Source organism: Sminthopsis crassicaudata, chromosome 1 (genome assembly GCF_048593235.1).
Source record: "Sminthopsis crassicaudata isolate SCR6 chromosome 1, ASM4859323v1, whole genome shotgun sequence".
Lineage (NCBI taxonomy): Eukaryota > Metazoa > Chordata > Mammalia > Dasyuromorphia > Dasyuridae > Sminthopsis > Sminthopsis crassicaudata.
The window spans coordinates 498,257,386-498,280,482 of NC_133617.1; the positions used below are offsets into that span (position 1 = coordinate 498,257,386).

A 23,097-nucleotide genomic window follows, 5' to 3' on the forward strand; every position below is an offset into this window, starting at 1 on the left:
TCACCATGTAATCAAGCCATCTTCCTCCCCCTTTTTGATGAAATTATTTATGCAACTTCTATAAAACTTGATTGTAATGCTTATATCCAGTATGTTCCTCTTTATTATTATTGCCCTTTGTTTTGTCCTTAACTTCATTTCTTTGACTATTGTAATACATGACTCATTTTGAATCTTCCTATATCAATGAATTCTCCTATATCAATGAATTCACATATACAGCTTTATATCTATTGTCATAATTATAGTTTGTATGGTCTAAAAGAGGTAAAGAACCTTTCCTTTTGATAGGGAGGTAAAGGATTTCAGGTGAACTGTATTGCATATGCTGCCAAATGAATCACCGTCTAGATTTTGCTGCTATTTTTCTTATGAGAGAGGGCCCATTTAAGGTGAGGTGTGATAATGTTGAGAAATTATTCTTCTATACAAAAGATGACAAATATGAGGAAATCAGAAATATATGGTTAGAATTTTATGAATTGATGTATTTAAAGACAAATCTATCCTACTGAATAAGCATGATGAAGTGGAAGACAAAGTATATTTGTAATAGTATTTGTATTGTCAAACTGAGATTTTGCTTGGTAGTTGTTATATCTTCCTCACCCATAATTTATCATAATGAGAATCTTTAAGCACTCAAAACTTAAAAGCCCTTTTTGGACCACCCTATGTTACTATTCCTTTGAAATTTGTCAAATTTGTACTTTTTTTAATGAAAGCTTTTAATTTACAAAACATATGCATGGGTAATTTTTCAACATTGACCCTTGCCTTCTGTTCCAAATTATCTCCTCCTTCCCCTCCCCTCCTAGATGGCAGGTAGTCTAACACATGTTAAATATGTTCAGATATATGTTAAATCCAATGTATGTGTACATATTTATACAGTTATCTACTGAGAAAGAAAACAAAATACAAGCAAACAATAATAAAAAGAATGAGAATGCTATGTTGTAATCCACACTCAGTTCCCATAGACCTCTCTGGGTGTATATGGTTTTCTTTATTACTGAACAATTAGAATTGGTTTGAATCATTCTCATTGTTGAAGAGAGCAGAGTGGATTTATAATTTAAATAGTTTGGCTATGCTTAAGTAAGACTTTTCCCCTTAGAATATATCGCTTGGCTATAAAAGAGTACAACATAAATTAGAATGAATGAAATGCCTTTCCCAACTATGAACAAGTCTAAAATGATTTCTTGACTAAGATAGAAGAGATAGAAAAAAATTACAGATGATATAATTTTTAAAATTTTATGAAGTTTAATTTTTTTTCAAAAAATTACTGAAGAAAAAACTAGGAAAACAAAGTGGGGGGAATTTATGCAGTAAATTTCTCAAAAACTTATCAATCTATTAAATTGAAAACATAGAAAACTGGTTCAAATATGTAAGAATGATAGTGACATTAGGACACCCCTTCAATACCTTTTCTTCTATACTTCAATACTTTTCTAGAACCCCAGGCTACTTGGCATTGGGAATTATGGAATCCAATTCCCAAACTATCTCACTTAGGAATGTAGCTATTGGGAGAAAACTAGCTCAACCTTAGAGAATGTGGGTGAAAGAAAATTAGTTGTTCCTCATATCTTTATTCCACTAAACTATCCTTCCTTCAAGGAAGTCTGCTTTGTCCAAAAAAAGTGTATACTGCTTATCTCCCACCTAGACTCAAACAATGAGTGCTTCTTAAGTTTCATAAAAGAAGAAAAGAGGTTGTTGTTAGCCTCCATTAGTCAAATTTCCCACCAATCACGTAGGTCCAATCCTATGAAGTTATATACCCAGCAGCTCTGTTCTTTGTTCCACACTCCCCAAATCCTGATAAATTTGTTTGCTCCCAGCTTTTTGCTATTTTCCTCTCCTGGAATTTAGCCCCCTTCAATTAGCATTACAATTATAATAAAATTTTGCCTCTTAACTTAGAAATTATCTATTCTTTTGGGACATCTGGATACAGATCCAGACCCCCAATAAATTTGGGGCACTTTGTATTCCAAAGAGCAAAAAATGGAAATTTTCAAATAAAGAAGCCAGGCTAATAATTATCATGTAAAAATGCTGCAAATAACTAATCTAAAGAAATATAAATTAAAGAACTCTTGGGGTTCTACTTCACAAATACCAGTTTGGCAAAAGTGACCAAAAGAAAATAGTTATTACTGGAGCAAATGTGTCAGGACAGGCATACTAACGTACCATCTACAGGAACTACTCCCCAGAACCCATTAAATCTCGACCGATAATTGTCAACTATTAAATTTATACTGCAAAGAGATCAAAGACAAAAAGAAACAAAAAGATTTTCAGCCATATTTTTTGATGTAGCAAAGAATTGAAAAACATTGTCTAATGTAAACTAAAAAAAATAAATAAATAAAAAATTAAAAAAAAAAAAAAAAAAAAAGACTTCATTAAAACAAAAGGGCTTTTTACCTTTTGCAAGTGCAACTACTTTAACCCAATCAGGGACTTTTTTGGGATTGTCCAAATTTATACAAAAATTTCCTTTGAGACCAGCCAATTTTCTTTTTTCTTACTTTCACGTCTCTATGAACCTTTGCCCCATTCTGCTTGGTGATCCCTTTCCCTCAAAGGAGGAGGCTCACAGAGTGCTATTCCTTACTCCAAGTAAATCCCCAAATAAATCCCCAACTTGACTTGGAGACAATTTGAACTTTCTTTTAAAGACAACACTGAAACTCATGGGATACCCCCAAACACCTTTGATATGCCCCCAAATAAGCAAGTTTGGGGAACATGGGAAATTTCATTTATAAAACCCATGGAAAAAGAAAGAATTTATAACTAAACAAAAAAGAATCACAGAAAAAAAAATTCTGATTACATGAAATGTAAAATGTTTTTGCACAAACAAAATCAATGAAGCCAAGATTAGAATGAGCAGGAAACTGGGAAGAAAGTTTTTTTTTTTTTATTTTTTACAAGTTTCTCAGATAAAGATCACATTTCTCAAATATATAGGGAACTGAACCAAATTTATAAAAATAACCATCATTCCATAGTTGATAAATGGTCAAGGATTTGAATAGGCATTTTTCAGAATCATGAAGAAAAGTTCTAAATCAAAATTAGAAAAATGCAAACTAAAACTCAGGTAGCATCTCACACTCCAAGAAACTGGCTATATGAGTTGCAATATAATAATAAATTTATTTGATTAGGCTAGCAAATAATCAATAAATTGATGGTCAATGATGTCTCTTAGTAACTAAAGACAAAGGCAGAAATCACTGAATAGTTAAATACCTTGGGAAAAGGAGTTGCCTCAGATGGATGAAAATCAATCCAGCCATCAAGCTAACAATTAACAAATGGATGAACTTTTTCTAATAAAAGTGTGAGCTTTAAAGCCCTTAGCCCCACCCACTGAGGAAGTGGGTGGAGCATGACACTCAGCTGTGTTAGCATTCCAGATAAAAGATATCTCCACCCATACCACTCCTGCCTCAGGAAATCTGGGAAGGAATAAATAAATGAATATATTATATAAAAATATAATATATAATAATATAATATTATATATTATATGTAATAATATAATATATAATGAATATATTGTATATATAATATATAATGAATATATTATATATATATACACATACACACACACACCTATCTATCTAGAAGACCACTTAAATCTCAGGAGGAGGGGAGAGTCTAAAGTCTAAATCCTTTTAGGGCTAGTATTTACCTAGATTAGATTCTCTGGGTAGGGATCATCAAGAAATAGTCTTCAGAGATTGTCATTCAAATCCCAGCCCCTGTGGGCCAAAGTAAAAAAGAAAAAATTAATAATCGAAAAATAATTTCTTCTCACAATTAAATGGCAGAAAAGAAAAATGACAAATGTTGGGGAGGATGTGGGAAGATAGAAACACTAATGCACTATTGATAAAGTTAGGAACTCGAATCATTCTAGAGAATTTGGAACTATACCCAAAGGGCTATCAAAATCTGTCTACCCTTTGATCTAGCAATATCACATCAAAGAAAAGGGAAAAGGACCTCTATGTACAAAAATATTTACAGCAGCTCTTTTTGTAGTGACAAAAACAGAAAACAAGGAGATGCTCATTTATTGAGGAATGGTTGAACATAATTATAATAAAACATTACTTTGGTATAAGAAATAAACAGAATAGTCTCAGAAAAGCATGGGAAAATTTATATAAACATAGGCAAAGTGAAATGAGCAAAAACAGGACAATACTATAAAGATGATCAACTGTGAAAGTCTTAGTTACTCTAATACAATGAGCTAAGACAATAGCACAGGATTAAAAAATATATATAACAATAACAATCCTATCTACATCCAAGGTGAGAAATAGACTGAAACTTGCTTCTCCCTTCCCCCCCCCAATTCTTTTTTGGAAACATGGCTAATATGAAAATATGCCTCGAATAACTTCTCAATGAGTAGAGCAGGGCCTGAAGAAGAATTGGGAACTCAAATTTTAAAATGAGCCTTAAAATATGATTTTTAAAAATATAACTTGGAGAAATACAAAATTATAAACTGAGTAAAGCAACCAAGACTAAGAAAATAAAACAAAGACTAAAACATTATAAATGAAAATGTACATTTTAGTACAATTATGAGAAGCACCTCTCTGCTTTTGCTTAACTTTTACACCTAAACACTCACACACCCACACACATACATAGCTTATTTGGGGGTAGGGACCCATAGTTTAATTTATGTCTTTTGTTTTTACAACATGATTTGGGGCTTTCTTTTACAAAAATATTTAACTTTTGTTGAATAAAAATATCATCATTAACTTGTTTCTAGAATTCAATCCTTTCATCCTTTCTGTCCAGAATTGCTTCAATCTTACGATTGAAAACATTATGATTAAAAATATCAGGGATAGGATTTTCTTTCAAAAAGAAGTTAAAAACAAATTTTTAAGAAAGCTAGATTTTTCATCTTTCATATAAATAAGATGGCTTATGAAGCTTAAGTTAAAAGCTGATTAAAATGCTAATAATGAATGTTGGTTGCTAAATTTTAAAGTTTTAAACTAAAAATTTCATAAGAAAGCCATGAATTTCACATTCATTTGGACAAAGTTCTTCAAGATACAAAGAGTTCAAATTAAGTCATTTGAAGGAATACAAACTACTGCTTAGAAATGTGTTGTTAATATATGCCAATATTAATTCACTCTAATCTGAATTTCTGCCGCACACAAAATTCATTCACTTATTTGAGAAAATGGTTCATATGTGATTCTTTTCATTGGTAACATGAAATTTAAACATGATTTAAAACATGAAGAATGTTGCTGTATGTAAACCCAACATGAAATAACAAAAATAGTAAAAGAATAGAGCAACAAATTTTGACTAATTCTAATTTGCTAATTTAAACAAATTTAATTTAATTCCACATTTAAAAACAATTGGGAACTTTTATTTATAGCAATAGTATAGTTAACGTTCAATTTAAAATTTGGAAGAGATCAGGCCTAAAACTTAAAAAACAAGAAACCATAAAAATACCACTATTTTATGCTAAATAAAGGCATCATTAAAGTGAAAGTAATTTATTTTGAAAATCTACTAAAGATATATTCTGCACATATTATACAATGCTGATACTCAAGAGTAGTGTCTATTAAAGCAGGAAGGTTTATCATTACATTTTAAAACATGTTTTTCAGTTAAAAAGAAAAATACTTGACCATTAAAAACTGTCTCATATCTAAATACGTGAATTTCATCATTAAGAGATACTGAAAATTGCCAAAAGAAATGGTATTTAAAGAAACAATCCCTTTCACTGGAAACTGGATAACGGATATACTTCATAATAAGATAATTTTCCCTTGAGCTTTTAACTTCTAGGAATATTGTCATAAATTATATACAACAGAGTTTAATAAATGAATTATCCTACAATACACTAGACTTTCTGTCAGGATCACAATTAGGTTAAATATGAACCTGTCAAATTCTAAACTGATTTTTCTTTTTAAAAAAAGAATATTTAAAGGAAAGAAGTCATCCTTTGCTGATTACATGTAGCTACTTATAGGCAGGAACTTTTTGTATATCCAAGCCATACCACTATCTATTTAAATCTCAAATCTTTCTCTCAATAATTTAAAACTAAAGAGTTATTAGCACATTAAAAAAAAAAGTATCAGATAGAACAGATAATTTTAAAGAAAATTAAAAGGCAATAATATAATAAAACTTTTGATTATTAGCCAGTCCTTAGAAAAAAAATTAGATCCTTTACACACTTTCATCAACAAAAAATTAATAAATGAATTTAAAACAAAAACAAACCAAAAATCAATCAATTAAACGAATGGCTGATTAACAGAGTAAGATAGAGAATTTTTTGACATTCAAAGTCAAATTAGATAACATAAACTGAGAAAGCATAGTATAGAGTTAGCCTTGGAAACATGAAGATCTATCTATATTCAAGCCTTGCCTCTGACACATGCTAGCTGTGTGACCTTGGGGCTAGTCAAGCTACCTGCCAGAATTCTAAGCAAATTGAGGGCTGATGATTAATGGATGATATGACAATTGATATAGTAAGGAAGACCTGAGCTCAACTCCAACCTCAAACACTTCCTAGCTGTGTGATCCTGGGACAATCTATTAGATGCATTGGAGAAGCTGTCACTCCAGTTTCCTTGCCAAGAAAACTCCATGGACAGATAAGATCCATGGGGTCACAAAGAGTAGAATATAACTGAATGACAACAAAAATAATGATACCCAGCACGCGTAAAGTGCTTTTACAAATATCATCTCACTGATCTCCACATCCACTCAGTGACGTGGGTGCTATTATTCCAAAGAAACAGAGGCCAAGAAAACTTTCAGTAAATTACCCTGGATCAAACATGGTCTTCTAAAGCAGAATTCAAAACTCATAGTCTCCTGAATTTAACTTTAGTCCTCTTATCAAATATAATTTTCAAGAAAGGTACCAACAGAGGATGCATGCTCATTTGGGAGGTGCCTGTATCAATGAATTCACAAGGCCAGTCTCTCTTTTTTGAGCCTATAAAGTCAATAAACAATTAAGCTCCTATTATGTCCTAGGCAATGTACTAAGTGTTCTCAAGAAATATATATTCAAATGGATGAGACTGCATTCAAATAATTATGTGCAAACAAGATATATACAGGATTAAATTGGAGATAATCTTAGAAGCAAGGCACTAAGATTAAAGAAGACTTATTAAAAGCTTCCTGAAGAAGACCAGAAGAGTTCCAGGAATAAAAGACAGACACTGAAAATAACCAGAGCTGGATGGCATAAACTGTTTGCATAAACACTGAAAGGGATCCTACTGATCTCTTTCTGTGAGACCACTATGACCAGTTTGGACTTTTTACCAAAGATGCAAGGTTTGTCTAATATATATATATAAAAACAATAAATGTATTAGACCATATTGATTACATTATAAAAACCATATTTTTAATAGATATATACAATGGCTAAGTGTGACAGTACGAACCTGTAGTCTTTTAACATCTCTAAAGTCATTGGGCATATCCACTTTGTACAGCCTATGTTGACCTCACAAAAATAGAACCCCCAGTCTTAAGAGGCTACCTAACTGGCCCAAGTCAGAAAAACATAGTAGGGAATACCAGCAATGCATAATACTCTTGAAAATAGTTAGAAATTGAGAACCACACATTCTACTTTACTGCCCTTACCAGATCATCAGTATAACTTTTCAAAATATTTAAAACCAAGTATATCAAACTCTAAAAAACACCTCCCCACACAAAGAACCAAAAATTCTTAAGCAAAGAAACAATTAAAACCTGACATTTGGGGGACTTCGAATACTATGAATCTGTGATTGAAGAATGAGAAGTACTGAAATCTACTTCCTCAAGAAAATTAAAACAATCAAATATTTATTACTTAACAAGTGATAAGGAAAAAGGGAATTTCTGCACTCATATTTTGACCTCCAATGACAAAAGATGTTTCTTCAGATAAGTGATTTCTTTCATCATTACTTCTTCCTCTGAATTGATTCAGTCCTGAAAAGTCCCTAATAACATTCAAAACTTCTGATCTTATGAATCTTACAAATTAGTCAATTCTGAATTACTTCTGTTCTCCTTTTCTCTTCTGCTCTCAAGTTCCAAGACTTTCTCTGTACCATTTTCGAATGACTTAATCAAATTTACTAATACCAATTACCTGCTCTAAGTTAGGAGAGGCAAAGTTGTAATAGGGCACTGCATTTCTTAGCAATCAGACATAATAATGTTGACATGTGAATTTTGAAACTTGGAAGTAATGGGACTATTCACCCTATTTAACCACAGAGAAAAGAGAGCACATATTAATTGCTAGATGTTGAATCCTATTCTCCAAGTAATTTCAATTATAAAATCATAGAAGTATCTCTCTTTAAAAAAAAAAAAATTATATATATATATACATATATATATATATAATGCCTAAGACTACAAAGCTTTTTAAAAGAAAATCATGCTCAAAAACCACCAGAAATTTTTAATGTAATTTTCAAAGAAAGAATACAAACACCAAATCCACAAAAATCTTCCATCAATGCTGTCTAGTAACTAGTTATTTAGGGCTAAGGTAAATGCTCATCATCAGGAAGACTGGCACAAGGTGATAAGATCATAGCACTTCCCATGAACTTGCCAACAATTCCATTATATTCTGGGATCATAGGAAGGAAAAGGATGCTGTGATTAAGTAATAATTCACAACTTGGGATCCAAATTATGAAAAAACATACTGATTTGTTCTTTAGTGGTCATATCCTAAAAGCCCACAAGATGGGGATGTTTCACACAACAATATACTTTATAAATTTTTTTTTTTTAAATGCAAGATTTTAGCTCCTTCCTTCTCTTTCCAGGAAGTTAAGAATTTTCTCAGTAAAAAATGAAAGATACAGAAATCATCTGTATTTTCCTGATGATGATAAATTTTATTTGAATCAAACATTCTGTGTAAAATACTTTTTTTTTAAGCAAACCTTATCTCTTTAGCAATTAATCTCTATAAAGATGTCCTTTAAATTTAATAAAATATCTGTATTTGGTTAAAATTGCTGAACTTGAAATGATCACCTGAGTTCAAATCTTGCTTTAAACACAATTATACTTGTATGCAAATCACTTAAACAGATTTGGGAAATGGGAATTAATCACATCTATTATTGTCAATCTTTATGATAGCAAAAGGAGCTAATTATATGTTAAGCTTTTTACAAACCTTAAGTTGTTATATAAATACCAGCTATCTTTAAGTTTCTAAATTTATTTTAAACTTAAATACAAAATAAGAAAAAAACTAAAAAACCCAGCAACATACAAAGCAGAATATGAGAGGATTTAATATAAAGCAAACATTTCGATTTCAAGAAATCTTACATTGTTTTCTAAGCTCCCTAGCTTCTCCTTGCTTCCTGGTAGATTTGCAGATGTAGGGGTAGGGAAGGGAGATCGAGAGAGAAAGAGGGAGAGAAAGAAGGAGAGAGAGGGAAAGGGAGAGGGAGGGAGAGAGGGAGAGAGGAGGGGGAGAGAGAGAGAGAGAGAGAGAGAGAGAGAGAGAGAGAGAGAGAGAGAGAGAGAGAGACAGAGAGAGAGACAGAGACAGAGACAGAGAGAGAGAGTGTGTGTGTGTATTTAAGTACAGGTATATATAATATATACATATTTGCTTTACCCTACCTATGAACAATAAATATTACCTCATTTAGATCTAACTTATTTGTATACAAAATATTTTCTGTTTATATTTGTATAATTCCTGTGCCTGTTTTGACAGGTGTATATACATCCCCAGGTATTTTATATTACCTAGTTATTTTAAATAGTCTAAGACAATATTGAATAATGTGGCTGGCTGTAGTTTCCCTATTTTTCTTTTTTGATTAAATTTAATTTAGCATTAATCTTGTCTGAAATCATGATTACTACCCCTGACTTTTACTTTACATATCCTTTTCATAACATTTCCTGAAAACATATTGTTGACTTCAAATTTTAATCTATCAGCTACATTTTATGGGTAAATTCATCTCATTCTAAGTTTTACATAATGATTTGTGTATCTTTTCCCTTCCTATTTTTCCTCACTGCCCTCCCCTCTCTACTCCTACCCCTCCTCACTCTTCTGCTTTACATCTACCTACTACTTTGCCCATTTATTCCTTAACCTATGTATCGCTCCAAGAATCCCTCTTATTTTCTCCCACCATCTTAATTCTCTTGCCTTATTTCTTTCTGAATTTAAAAGACTTTTTTACCCTTCTAAATATGTTGTCCCTGTTTAACCCATTCCTGATGAGTAAGGTTTCAACACTACAGCCCTCCTTCCACTAATTTCTTCTATATCTATTTTTCTTTTTTTTTTAACCTCACCTGTGTAACTGCTCCTTTTTAGCTCTCCCTACAGTTTAAACTTATTTAGAAACACCCCATAATACTCAAGTCAGCCCAAGCCTTTCTTTCAAATTATTCAAATTAAAATGACAGCCATAAAAGAACTGATACTACTTATATAAGTAAATGATTTAACTTCATTCAATCCTTTATAATTGATCCTTAATATTTTAATTTCTACAAAATGCTATAAGTCAAAATTTCCTCTAAACTCAGCTATTTTTGTTACAAATTATTCAGGATTATAGTTCATTTTTCTGGGTAAATTACTTATGCTCATAACCCCTGTTGTGGCCAGCATGACAAATGGGCTAGTGGCAGTTGAAGACAGAGTTGCTAATAATTCAGCAGAACCATTTAATGAGAGAAATCATGTTGCTTACATATCTTAAAACATTGTTACTATGAAAACTATTGTTATTTAACCAACCCTTGGTTTCTCTTTTCTATGATCTAACTCTCTGAAGCATGTTTCTAGGGACTCAATCTTACTTACAAGTTCACAATGCCCCAGTAATTGTGCCAGGACTTTATGTTTTCTCATGATTTCAAGCTTAAATGCACTCTTGATTAATTTTAGGAAGAGGGGAATATCCCAGTTACTGAAGTTTCTAGCTTCCTAGGAGTTCTCAACAAACCCAACATTTTTGCTCTGTGAAATATAATATTCTAAGACCCATAGTCTTTTTGATGTAATTTCTGCTAGATCTCATACAATCCTTATTATAGTCCCATGATATTTAAATTGCTTTTTTCTTGTTGTTTCCACTATTTTCTCCTAAACTTGGGAGTTTTGAAATTTGGCTATAACATTCCTTTAAGTTGTCCTTTTGAGATTTCTTCTAGGTGCTAATCAGTAGATTTTTTTTATCTATTTCAGCTTTGTCTTTGACTGAGTATTCTTATTTTTCCTTAATCTGTTTTCGAGATCAGATGATTTCCTGTTTCACATTCTCTTCTATTTTTCATTTTTTAAAATTTTGTTTATGATTTCTGTCTTAGAAAATCATTAGCTTCCCTTTCTCCAATTCTAGTTTCCAAGGGATTATTTTCTTCTTTAAATTTTAGATTCTGCATGTCAAGTTCATTGGCCATCTTTTCATAATTTCCTTGATTTTCTGGATTGCTGTTTTTTTCCTAATTTTTCCTCAACTTCTTATTTGATTTTTAAAGTCCTCTGTAAATTCTTCCAAGTAATCTTGTACTTAAAATCATTTGATGTTCCTCACTGAAGTTGTCTTTTACAAAAAAACTTTAATAGCTTTTAATTTCTCAAAATTTTTAAGACTGAGTCTCTAACAATGGTATGAGAATTAAGGATAACAAAGTAAAATACAATGACATACAATAAACCTTATAATTTTTTATGTCTTATTAAAAAAAAAAAAAAAAAACTTTGGTGGGCAATATATGGTGCAGTTGATAGTACAATGAATGCCCCTGGTATCAAGAGACTGGAGTTCAAATCCAGCCTCAAACATTTACTAGTTGTGTCACTTAACCCTGTTTACCTCCGTTCCTCATCTGTAAAATGAGTTGGAAAAAGAAATGTCAAACCATTCCAGTATCTTTTTATCAAGAAACCCCAAATGGGGGTCAGACACAACTAAAATGACTAAACAACAAATGTCCTTTTCTGCAAATATTTGTTTTATACATTTTGACACAAAGGTCTCAAGACATATAGTTTAATTTTTCATTTTGAAATCACTTTTATCTGAAATTCTTTGCTCTTTTCTGAAGATTACACTATTTACAGGATTGATCAGTTCTATGCATTTTCCTCCCTTTGGTTGGCCATATTTTATTTAGTTTGTGCCTGCGTAAAATTCATCCTATTTCATCATGAGTTTGAAAGATTCGAGAAATGCTTAACTTCCCTACACCTAACAATCACTGAAGTGAGCTCTTTAAATGCTATTATATACATTTTCTAGAAGCATATCTTTAAAAATGACAAAAAAGAATGATACTACAAGATATAGAAAGGGGATGAAATGAAATCCATTGAGAGCACTTAAGAAAAAAAGTAAGAAATCAGCTCAATGTGCTTTTAATATGGTCAAAAATCATGCTTATGAGTCGCACTAGCATTAATACAAATACATATGCAGGATCACTCTGATGCACAAAGTAAAACAATTAGGATTACTGGGTGAGAACTCAGGTTTTCTGGACGGTTACAAGGTGAGAACTCAGGTTGACTTGATAGAGGGGGCAAGCTCATTGGCTGGGGTGGTTCTTCCCAGAAGCCCTTGCATTATCCCACGCCCATTCTCTGGGAGGATAAAAGAGACAGCACTGGGCGCAGAGAGCAGATCGGCCTGGAGAAGGATAAGAGCTGGAGGAGATTCAGAGCCAGGATTCAAGGAGAAGACTCTGAATTGCAACAGGCTTGACGGGGCTCTCTGCAGGAAAGGAAGTCACTTCTTTGGACAAGAGTTAACAGCAACTGCCTGGAGACAACGGTTCGTTACAGGAAGAAGAATCTGTCGAAGAGATTTGAGTAGACGACACAGCAGATCTCTTCCCAGAGAGTGATCCGGCAGCTTCTGGAGACCACAGCTCGCTACATTTGGCGTCCACACGTGGGGCAAGGACTTTTGCTTATCCTGACAAGAGGAGCTAGACCAGACCTTCGCAATTTGGCGCCCGAACAGGGACAGACACAGTCCTGATTCCAGTGGAAAAGCTTCCGATCTAGATCTCAGTCTCTCTGACCCAGAACCGTGAGTAACGAGGAAACTTTGTTAAAGATTAAGTGAGCGTGCTAATAGATAAATAAGGAACTTAACTTGTTAAGGGCTAACCCAGGAATCTCTTATAGTGAAATGGGGCAGATGTTAGCTATATTCAATCCCTGGACCTCAGCCGACTCAACCTCAGCCCCAGACGCAACCTCAGCTCCATTCAGGAGTGGTACTATAGAGAGTATAATCAAGATAATTGAGGAGCAGAGTTTACTTGTAACCTGGGTACAGATTGCTAAACTCTTGGCTGCATTAAGACGCACATCCCCTTGGTTCTTAGAGGAAGAAAAGATAGATGTAGATAAATGGAAGCTAGTGGGATATGAAATGAAAGAATTTCAAGCAAAAAATGGGCCTCGTTCAATTTCTGCAGAAGTATTTTATATCTACAACATAGTTCAATTAGCCTTAAACTATCAAGCAAGTTGTAGGAGAAGGAAAAGTTCTAAAAATGAACAGAGGAGGAAGTGTGAGGAAAAAAGGAAAGATCAAGATCTTTCCCTAGAGCAAGAGGATTTAAATGAGGAATTATGGTATGATTCTCTTGAAGAAGCTTCAACCCTGCCTAGAGAACAGATTATTGACAGGCCCACATCAACCCCACCTTCAGAGATGGAGGAAGAAAGAGGGGAAGAGGCAGAAACACAAACAGAATTGCCTGTGAAGAAGCCTAAGCCTATGACAAGATTAGAAAAAGCATTGGTTAAAGCTAAGAGAGAAGGACAGGATATAAGTGATTTTATACATGCATATCCTGTGATTGAAAATACTGACTCTGTAGGTAAAAAAAGGAGAAGATATGCACCTTTAGATTTGAATACAATTAAGGATTTGAAAAAAGGTTGTACCCTTTATGGGGCTACATCAGCTTATGTCAAAATGTTACTAGATGGTTTGTCTTATGAAGTCCTAACCCCGAATGATTGGAAATCCATAGCAAGGACATGTCTGGAACCTGGAGAAAATTTATTATGGCTTGCGGAATTTCATGAATTATGTAAAATTCAAGTCAGATGCAATTTGGAAATAGGAGTTAACACACAATTCACTTTTGAGCACTTAGCTGGTGAAGGTCAGTATGGAGAGAATTCGGAACAGATTAATTATACTATGACAATATATGAACAAATTGCTAAGGCTGCAATAAAAGCTTGGGGTGTCCTTCCTGGACAGAAAGATCGTGGAGAGGCTTTCACTAAAATACAGCAAGGTCCCAATGAACCTTTTGCAGATTTTGTGGGACGTTTGCAAACTGCTGTCAAAAGAACTATTGGAGAAAATGCAGCTACAGAAATAATGACCAGACATCTGGCTAAGGAAAATGCCAATGAGATTTGCAAAAGAATTATATGGGGATTAGACAAAGATGCTCCTTTAGAGGAGATCATAAGACGCTGTGCTACAGTGGGAACAAATGCTTTTTACACTCAGACAATGATGAATGTGGAAAGACAGGGTCCCTCCTGGCAAGGGCCTTCTAGAGAAACTCGGCGATGTTTTCAATGTGGAAAAATTGGACATCTAAGAGCTCAGTGTAGGTATGGAGATACAGTGAGAAGACAGGGTGAGAGAAGACCTAAAACCCCATGTCCAAAATGCAACAGAGGACTCCATTGGGCATCAGAGTGTAGAATAATTCAGGGAAATGGGATGAGGGGCCCAGGTCCAGGGCCCCAGGCAAAAAAGACTTGGGGCATGATGGCAGCTGATGTTACACCTAAAGAGCCTTTAGAAGGCCAGGACTCTGATTTAATCAATCAGCAGAGAAGCAATCACATGGCAGAAAGGGATTACCTGATAAGTCAGTCAAAAGGCAATCAGATTGCAAAAATGGATTACACTTGGGGAGAATACAGGCCTTTTAAACCAACAGGGCTGTGCCCAGTGCAAACAACTCCAATGTAATTGTCAGATGATGAGAAGAGATTTAGAAAGTGGTAAATAGAAGAAAATTAGGTAGGTTAACTGCCTGGGAGAGAGGGTTTGCTTGTATTTTAACAGACAGAAGAAAACAGATGAAGAAGGAAATAGATGGGTGGCAACAAGCACCTGGAGAGAGATAGAAAAAGAGAAAGACCTCAAAATAAAGGAGAAGATCTAAGAAACATCTTACACCGAAAGAGCATGGCTAATAAAAAGACTGTTAAAGAACTTTAAAACCAGCAGGAATCATTGGACTTCCTCACAAAAGATGAGACTAATGGACAATGGACTTATGGACATTTATAAATTTTCAATTTATGATTATTTGATTATGTTATATACTTCTAGCATGTTATGTTACTATGTTACTATATGCTTATGTAATTTATGTAATTATCTGTAATACTTCCCATATTGATGGATTTATGTTTCAAGGTCATTTATGTAATTATCTGTAATACTTCCCATATTGATGGATTTATGTTTCAAGGTCATGACTGTCCTATGTTCTAAATCAAAAGAAAGGGGGAGATGTTAGGATTACTGGGTGAGAACTCAGGTTTTCTGGACGGTTACAAGGTGAGAACTCAGGTTGACTTGATAGAGGGGGCAAGCTCATTGGCTGGGGTGGTTCTTCCCAGAAGCCCTTGCATTATCCCACGCCCATTCTCTGGGAGGATAAAAGAGACAGCACTGGGCGCAGAGAGCAGATCGGCCTGGAGAAGGATAAGAGCTGGAGGAGATTCAGAGCCAGGATTCAAGGAGAAGACTCTGAATTGCAACAGGCTTGACGGGGCTCTCTGCAGGAAAGGAAGTCACTTCTTTGGACAAGAGTTAACAGCAACTGCCTGGAGACAACGGTTCGTTACAGGAAGAAGAATCTGTCGAAGAGATTTGAGTAGACGACACAGCAGATCTCTTCCCAGAGAGTGATCCGGCAGCTTCTGGAGACCACAGCTCGCTACAGAATGTTTATTGTCCCAAGTAATTCACACATTCTACTATGGGGATAGCATGTGATAGGGCATAGAGCATGAAGAAGGTAAAGTCAGAAAGTAAGATAAAGAATAGTTTATAAATTTGATTTAAAATGCAATTCTTAGGTTAATGATTGTGTGGAGGTGAGGGGTGGGGGAGGGAATCTGAGTAGCAGTAGCTGTAGTTGTCCCACCCCATCCAACTGGCCAGTTCCAGTTGAGCAATGTTAATTCTTCCTCCTCTTTTTGCCTGGTATTTTTCTTCTTTTTTCCTCGGTCTACATGGAGAGCCACATCCTTTCCAAAGAAATATATATTTTGATTGCAAGATATCTCGGGGATTGGGAGCTAGATTTTTCTCCTATTTATTCTAGTTTTGTTTTGTTCCTGAAAAAATAATAGGACAATTAACTTGTCTTCATGTAGTTTTCTTTTATGATTTCTTGAAACGTAGCTCTGAAAAACAAGGCTTTGATTAAGGTGATTGGGATTTACTATTTTCCCCCAATTATATGTAAAGATAGTTTTTAACACTCATTTTTGTAAGATTTCATGTTCCACACAAGAGAAATATTGAAAAGTTGGGTTTCCAAAGAGTGTTGTCAGCTTCCAGGTAGTGTGGCATAATGGGAAGGTTAAGATTCCACAGAACAAATTAAGTTTCAATCTCTCAGACACCTTGAGCAATTAAGGAACTGGGGAGCAAGGAAGGCCGGGGTGGATTCAGCCAATCAGAATGAGTCTTGTGGTTTGAGAAAACCCCAAACTTAATAGCAGATCTAGCCCAAACTAGATGGGGTCAATGCCCTGACTGGCCTGAATTCTACTGTCAGCTAATTGAATATTAAACACACCTTGAAGAAGAAGTCTTTGGCCATTTTTGAATAGGGGGTGTATTTGGGGGGGGAGGGTGCTTATACATATTTAAGAGTAAACATAGTTAAAGGGGTTTAGGGGTAAACAAAGATTGTAACAAGAAAGGAACAGACCAATCAGTTCTTGGAAGGGAGGGGCTGTGCCAAGGTAACAAGTATAAATCTTCTCCCCTTCTATGCTCAACCACTCTTTCTGCCCCAAGAGGAGGGGAGCCCCCCTCTGGCCAGAAATGTTAAGATTCTTCTTTAATACATTTTCCTTGATATCTGATTTTCAGTGTCTAATACACACATATGCTGTGTTCAATTCTTTGGTTTTTTTCCCCTCTCCTGTAGTTTTTCCCTTTTCTGATTTTTCTCTCCCAACATGATCCATATAGAAATGTGTATTAAAATAAAAGAAAAAAATTCATATTCCAAATTTTTCTCCCTCCTTCCCTTTCCTCCCTCCCCAAGATAGCAAACAATCTGATAGATTATATACATGTACAATCATTTTAAATATATTTTGATATTTGTCATCCTGTGAAAGACAAATCAGAAAAAAAAAAAAAGAAAAAACCAGGAGGAAAAAAACTGGGAACAATAAAAAAAAAGGGGAAAATGGTATGCTTTAATTTTCATTCAATTTCCATGGTACTCCCTCCCTCTATATGATGGCAACATTTTCTATCCCATGTCTATTGGTCCCAGATTGATTCTTTTGTGTAGGTGATCTTTTCCTTTAATACATGCCTTACGTTTAATCACTAAATGAATAATGTCTCAAACTGGGAAAAGACAGCTTAGAAAAGGCCAAGAGTCTCCCACTGCATCTGGGCCATCACCAACCATTCTGACCTATGTATTGCCATTGGATTTAGATGACTCTGGAGGGGAGAGTAAGGGTAATGACTTTGAACAGCCTGCCTCATTTAAATCCAGTTCATTTTTAAGTCAGGATACTCCAGATATCATTGATCCTCTGATAAAGGAGGCATAACAATGTATTTCCTCCCCTACACTTGTCGAATCTAGTCCCTACCTAGCAGTTTATTCAACACATTATTCCTTCCCTTCTAATCAAATCAGAAAACAATGATATTGGGCATTTATCTTTAACTACTTATATATTTTGACTGATAATTTTTCATGAATGATTTCTGGCAGCATTATAGTAGCTTAGATTTATTAGCATTACACACTTTCACATACATTATTAATTCACTTGATAAAATAACCCTATAAGTATGTCAAATCTTCTGATTATTATGGATGAAAAAAGTGAGACAGGTTAAATTACTTGTTCACAGCTACATAGCTAGGAGACTGGGACTCAAAAATCAGATCTTCTGACTTTTATAATAATACAGAAAGGTCTACCAAAAGAAAGGCCATCAAAATAATTCAACTTTTTTTTTCCTCAGCAACTCATGGAAAAATTGTTCATAAAACTTAAACTAAGATTTAGAATGTGCACTGGATCAAGTTACTACATCAATAAAACTTAATATAAACTCTTCTGTTTTGCATTCAAATCTTTTTACATTCTGCCTCCAACCTATCCTTACAAACTGATATCCTATCTCCCCTTTATAATCTAAGCTTCAGCCAAGTTACCTCTAGCCTACTGTTTCCTATTACAAACACTCCATTCTTCAGTGTCTGCCTTTCCAAATGTTATCTTCACCACTGTCATCCCTAGAATTCCAATTTTATTTCATTTCCAACTTTAAATATGAAAATTTTTAACTTCAAAGTCAGGTAACATCTTCTACACAAGGTCTTTTTTGATTCTCTCAGTTATTCTGTATATATTTTGTATTTGCATGTTATCCTTCCCTCATTCCTATTCTCCTTGCTTTTTGATCCTTCAGGACTAAATAGTGGTTCTCATTTAGTGGTTGTCCAAGCCCAAAGAAGAAAGATGATGTTCGACGGTCCAAGAAGTCAATGCTAAAAATTATTAAACATACCTTAAGCAGTAGATAACTGAAAATTTTACTTCACAAATATATTTTTCCAGTATCATCACTAGCATGTATATGTTTGAAATGTTATAGGTTTGAAATTTCTGCAGCAATTCTAAATTGTCGTGATCATGCACATAATTTTCATGCTCATGCAGATTACAAAGTGATAGTTAGCAATAAGTCCTTGTAGTTTCTCAACCTGTCATCAAATTTTCTTTCAACTTAGATGAATGTGAATACCTCCATTTTTGTTTTATACCTTAAATCAGAATAGCTCCCTTGCTTCCCTATTACCCTTTAATAGTACCTTGCTCACTCTGTAATCATGTCATAAAGACATTAAGAACATTTTTCATTCTTGCAGCACAAATATCAGACTATCTGAAAACCCAAGATCACTAAATACATGCTTTAAAAGCCATCTCAAAATCATTATGGACCATGACAAATATTCTATAGAAATAAACATTAAGTTGCCAGTCTCTCATTGAAGCATTAAAGCTACTTTGCAGTTTAAACTTATTTTTTACTTAAATATATTCTAGTAAGAATCTGATGTCAAATTTGCATTCAGGTCTCCCTGACTCTGAGGCAATTAGTTGGTGTAATGAACTGTGGAATCAAGAATCCTCATCTTCCTGAATTCAGCTATATGGAAGACTGAGTGAAAAGCGACAGTATACATTAGGAGAACAATTAGAAAGCTATTAACCATTCAGGATAGGTCCTAGAAATAACCGAGCCAAGTTTGGTATCAAAGAAGTAATGAGAATGAGCTTCTTTTTCTTCTTTGCAGAAGTGGGGATGAGGTATACAATGCTATGTTATATTGCTAAACAGCTTTCCCCCCCTTCTATTCCTTTTAATAAGGGACAGCATACTGGTAAGAGAAAAGGAATTATGGACTGAGCAACAGACTTGATATAAAAACTTTTTTTTTTTTTTTTTAAGAGGCAATTGAATCCATGGAAGCTTGTTAGGATTACCAGGTGAGAACTCAGGTTGTATGGACAGTGACAAGGTGAGAATTCAGGTTGACTTGACAGTTCTCTGGATCAGACCTTTGGTTTGGGCCTTTAAAGGGAGTTTACACCTTAGGAATTCTAGGAGGAGCAAGCTCATTGGTAATGTTTCCCAGAAGCCCTTGCGTTATCCCATGCCCATTCTCTGGGAAGATAAAAGAAGGGCAGCATTGGGTCTGAGAGAATTGACTCTGGGATAAAGTCTTGATGCCAGGCAGGCTGAAAGGACACCAGTCTGATTTGAGAAAAGATAAAGAGTTGGAGGAGATTCAGAGCTCCCAAGAAATCTGTGCACAGAGGAAAAGATTTTACAGATCTCCTCCCAGAGAAGGATTATAATTGAGCAGACCACCAGACCCTCACAATTCAAGAACATTACAGAAACTAATGAAATCATAAAATGTAGAGAGAAAAGGTCCAAGACAGCTCTAGAATATGTTCACAAAAAGGAGACAGGATGTAGATGAACCCTCAAAAATGATAGAGCCATCTATCCAATAGTTAGGAATAGAACCACAAAAGAGTAGAATTATAAAATCCCAGAAAAGACTATTCAAACTGAAGGATTAGACAATAATGTCTCACACTATAGATAGATCAGGAATGAAGAGGACTTAAGGAAAAAAAGTGACAGTATTTTTCAATGAAGAGATTACTAGGAAACATGTTTAGAACTGCACATGTTTAACCCACATTGGATTATGTGCTACCTAAGGAGGGGAATGTTGAAGAGGGAGGAAGAAAAATTTAGAACACAAAATTTTGCAAGGATGAATGTTAAAAACTATCTTTGCATGTATTTGAAAAACTAAAAAGCTTTATATATATATTTTAAAGAGATTACTGGTAATTTCCTCATCAATTGCAGTTTCTGTCCAGAAGTAGGAACAAGAAGCAATCTAGCTGAGGAAAGCAATGTGTTATAGTGGAAAAGGCAGAGAATTTGGAAAGAAGTGACCCCCTCCAAGATTCAAATCTCACCTCTGTCACTGTTTTGAGTGACCTTGAACAACTCAATTAACATCTCTCTTGGTCTGTTTAGTCATCAGAAAGTGAAAGAATTAAATTCAATGACTCTTAAGGACTCTTCTAGCTTTAAATCTTTAAGCTTAGTTGAGAAAAAAGGGAAGTAATAAAATGGAATACAGATACAACTTATTCTGAGAGACTATCTGTGAAAGATAAGGGAGAGAGGAAGAATAGCTTAAGAAGATGGTAGCTTCAAGTGAAGATTTTGTGAGGATAAAAATCTGGAAATATTCTTAACTATCAGGGAAGGGACCAGGGAATAAATAGTCAAACACTAGAGAAAAAAAGGATAATTGAAGGGGAAATCTGCTAGATGAGGACAGAGGACAAGAAATCAAAAGAGAGGGTTAGCACTGGTAAAGAAAATGACTACCTCCCCTCGCCCCCACCCCAAACTAAAATAAAGGGATCATGGTGAAGCCATCTGAAGTATAGAAATGAATTTTTAAAAATCAAACTTATGTAATTAAATGAAAGTCTTCAAATAGACTAAACATTGGAGTCCCTTTGAATTTTCTTTCAACACAATTGCCATATTAAGTAAGATACATTTTGCCCGCTGTTGGTAACAAAAGAATTTAATAACTATCTAAATAGGTGATCGAAGAATACAGATGGACAATCCTGGTTTATTAAATAAATTTAAAAATAGTCCTACAGCTCCTCATGAAGAAGGCTACAATTAGGTCAAATTGGTAGTCCAGGAAATAAATCATTTTTAATAGCATAAAAAAGTTTCTCTGGTTCATGTTTAACTTGCCTGACTAAAGAAATAAAGAAAAATATTATGGCAACATGAAAGGTTAGACCTCTCTAAAACCACTTTAAGAATTGTAAGGAATTGTTTTGCTAAAACAAAAGATATGACAAAAATATATAGTAAAATACTCTTCACTAAAAACAAATTTAAAATAGAGATCTTAATAATATTAGGGATCAATAGTTGTGTACTCAAGATTTATATAAATCCAACACTTATTACTGAAGTAAAGACAGATTTAAATGGAGAAAATTTATCGATCATTTGAGAGCCATTCATTAATTTTAGGGAATTTAACATAAATCTATCAATATTAGCCATCAGACTGAACTCAGGAAAATTTTATCATGTTTTAGGGATAGTATTTACTGACTATAATATTTTTAATAACCTGAGTGAAGACAGACAAAAACTAAGGAGAATACCCAGGTCAGTCATGGCTTCATTCCTCTCCAAGCTACATATAGCTTGAGTCTTATAATGCATACCACAGAACCTTCATCCTTACAAATTCATTCCACCTTTGGGCTTCTCATGATGGAAGTAGTTTCTGAGCTGCAGTTTCCTTTTCTGATTGGCTAGTTTCTCCAACAATGTACAATTTAAGGAAGATACCCAGGTTAATCATGTCTTCCTTCCTGCCCTTCTGATGTTCTAAAGTGGTCCTCAAACTTTTTAAATAGAGGGTCAGGGTATAGTAAAAACAAAAGCTCACACTCTGTCTCCGCCCCTCAGCCCATTTGCCATAACCAGGGGGGGCCACATAAACGTCCTCAGCCGGTAGCATCTGGCTGAGGGGAGAGGGGGGGGGAGAATGATATAGTTTGAGAATCCCTGTCAGATGTTTACCATGTTGCCCTTCACAAGTTTCAGCTTCTTTTTATGTGTCATCTTCTTCCATAAGAATGTAAGCTCTTTAAAGCCCAGGCCAGTCTTTTTTTCTGCTTCTCTTTACATTTTTGGCACTTATAATAAGCGCTTAATAAATAAGTGCTTGTTGACAAATCACAATGTATTTATTTTAGAAACTAAAAATTGTATTTTAAGAATCTAATCCATAGTTACATATTAAAATACCACAAAAAGAACCAAATTTTGTTGACTTTAAGAGACCAATCTTGCTTGAAAGACACTTCACAAACCATCTTGATCATGTGGTAAAAGAATCCAAACAACAAATGGTCTTGAAGATTTCTAATCAGGAGGAATCTATCACTTCCTTAGGCAGCACATTTCACTTTTGGATATCGTTAATTATTATGAAATCTTTCCTTTTATAGAACTAAAACCTGTGTCTTGCAACCTCCACAGCTCCTCATTATACCTTTTAGGGACAAGCAGAAATAGT

The 23,097-nt window shown here is 34.3% G+C and overlaps 1 protein-coding gene across 11 annotated transcripts in view; it reads right to left on the bottom strand.

Annotated features, from left to right (window-relative positions):
* SPIN1 (spindlin 1) overlaps positions 1-23,097 on the bottom strand; it is a 211,735-nt gene that overhangs the window by 57,604 nt on the left and 131,034 nt on the right. The window contains exon 3 of one of the 11 annotated variants that reach the window (XM_074281495.1): positions 3,728-3,797. The exons of the other annotated variants lie outside the window; for them this stretch is intronic. The gene's annotated coding sequence lies outside the window, so the exon portion shown is untranslated. The remainder of the gene's footprint in view (positions 1-3,727; positions 3,798-23,097) is intronic. 11 annotated transcript variants of the gene reach the window in all.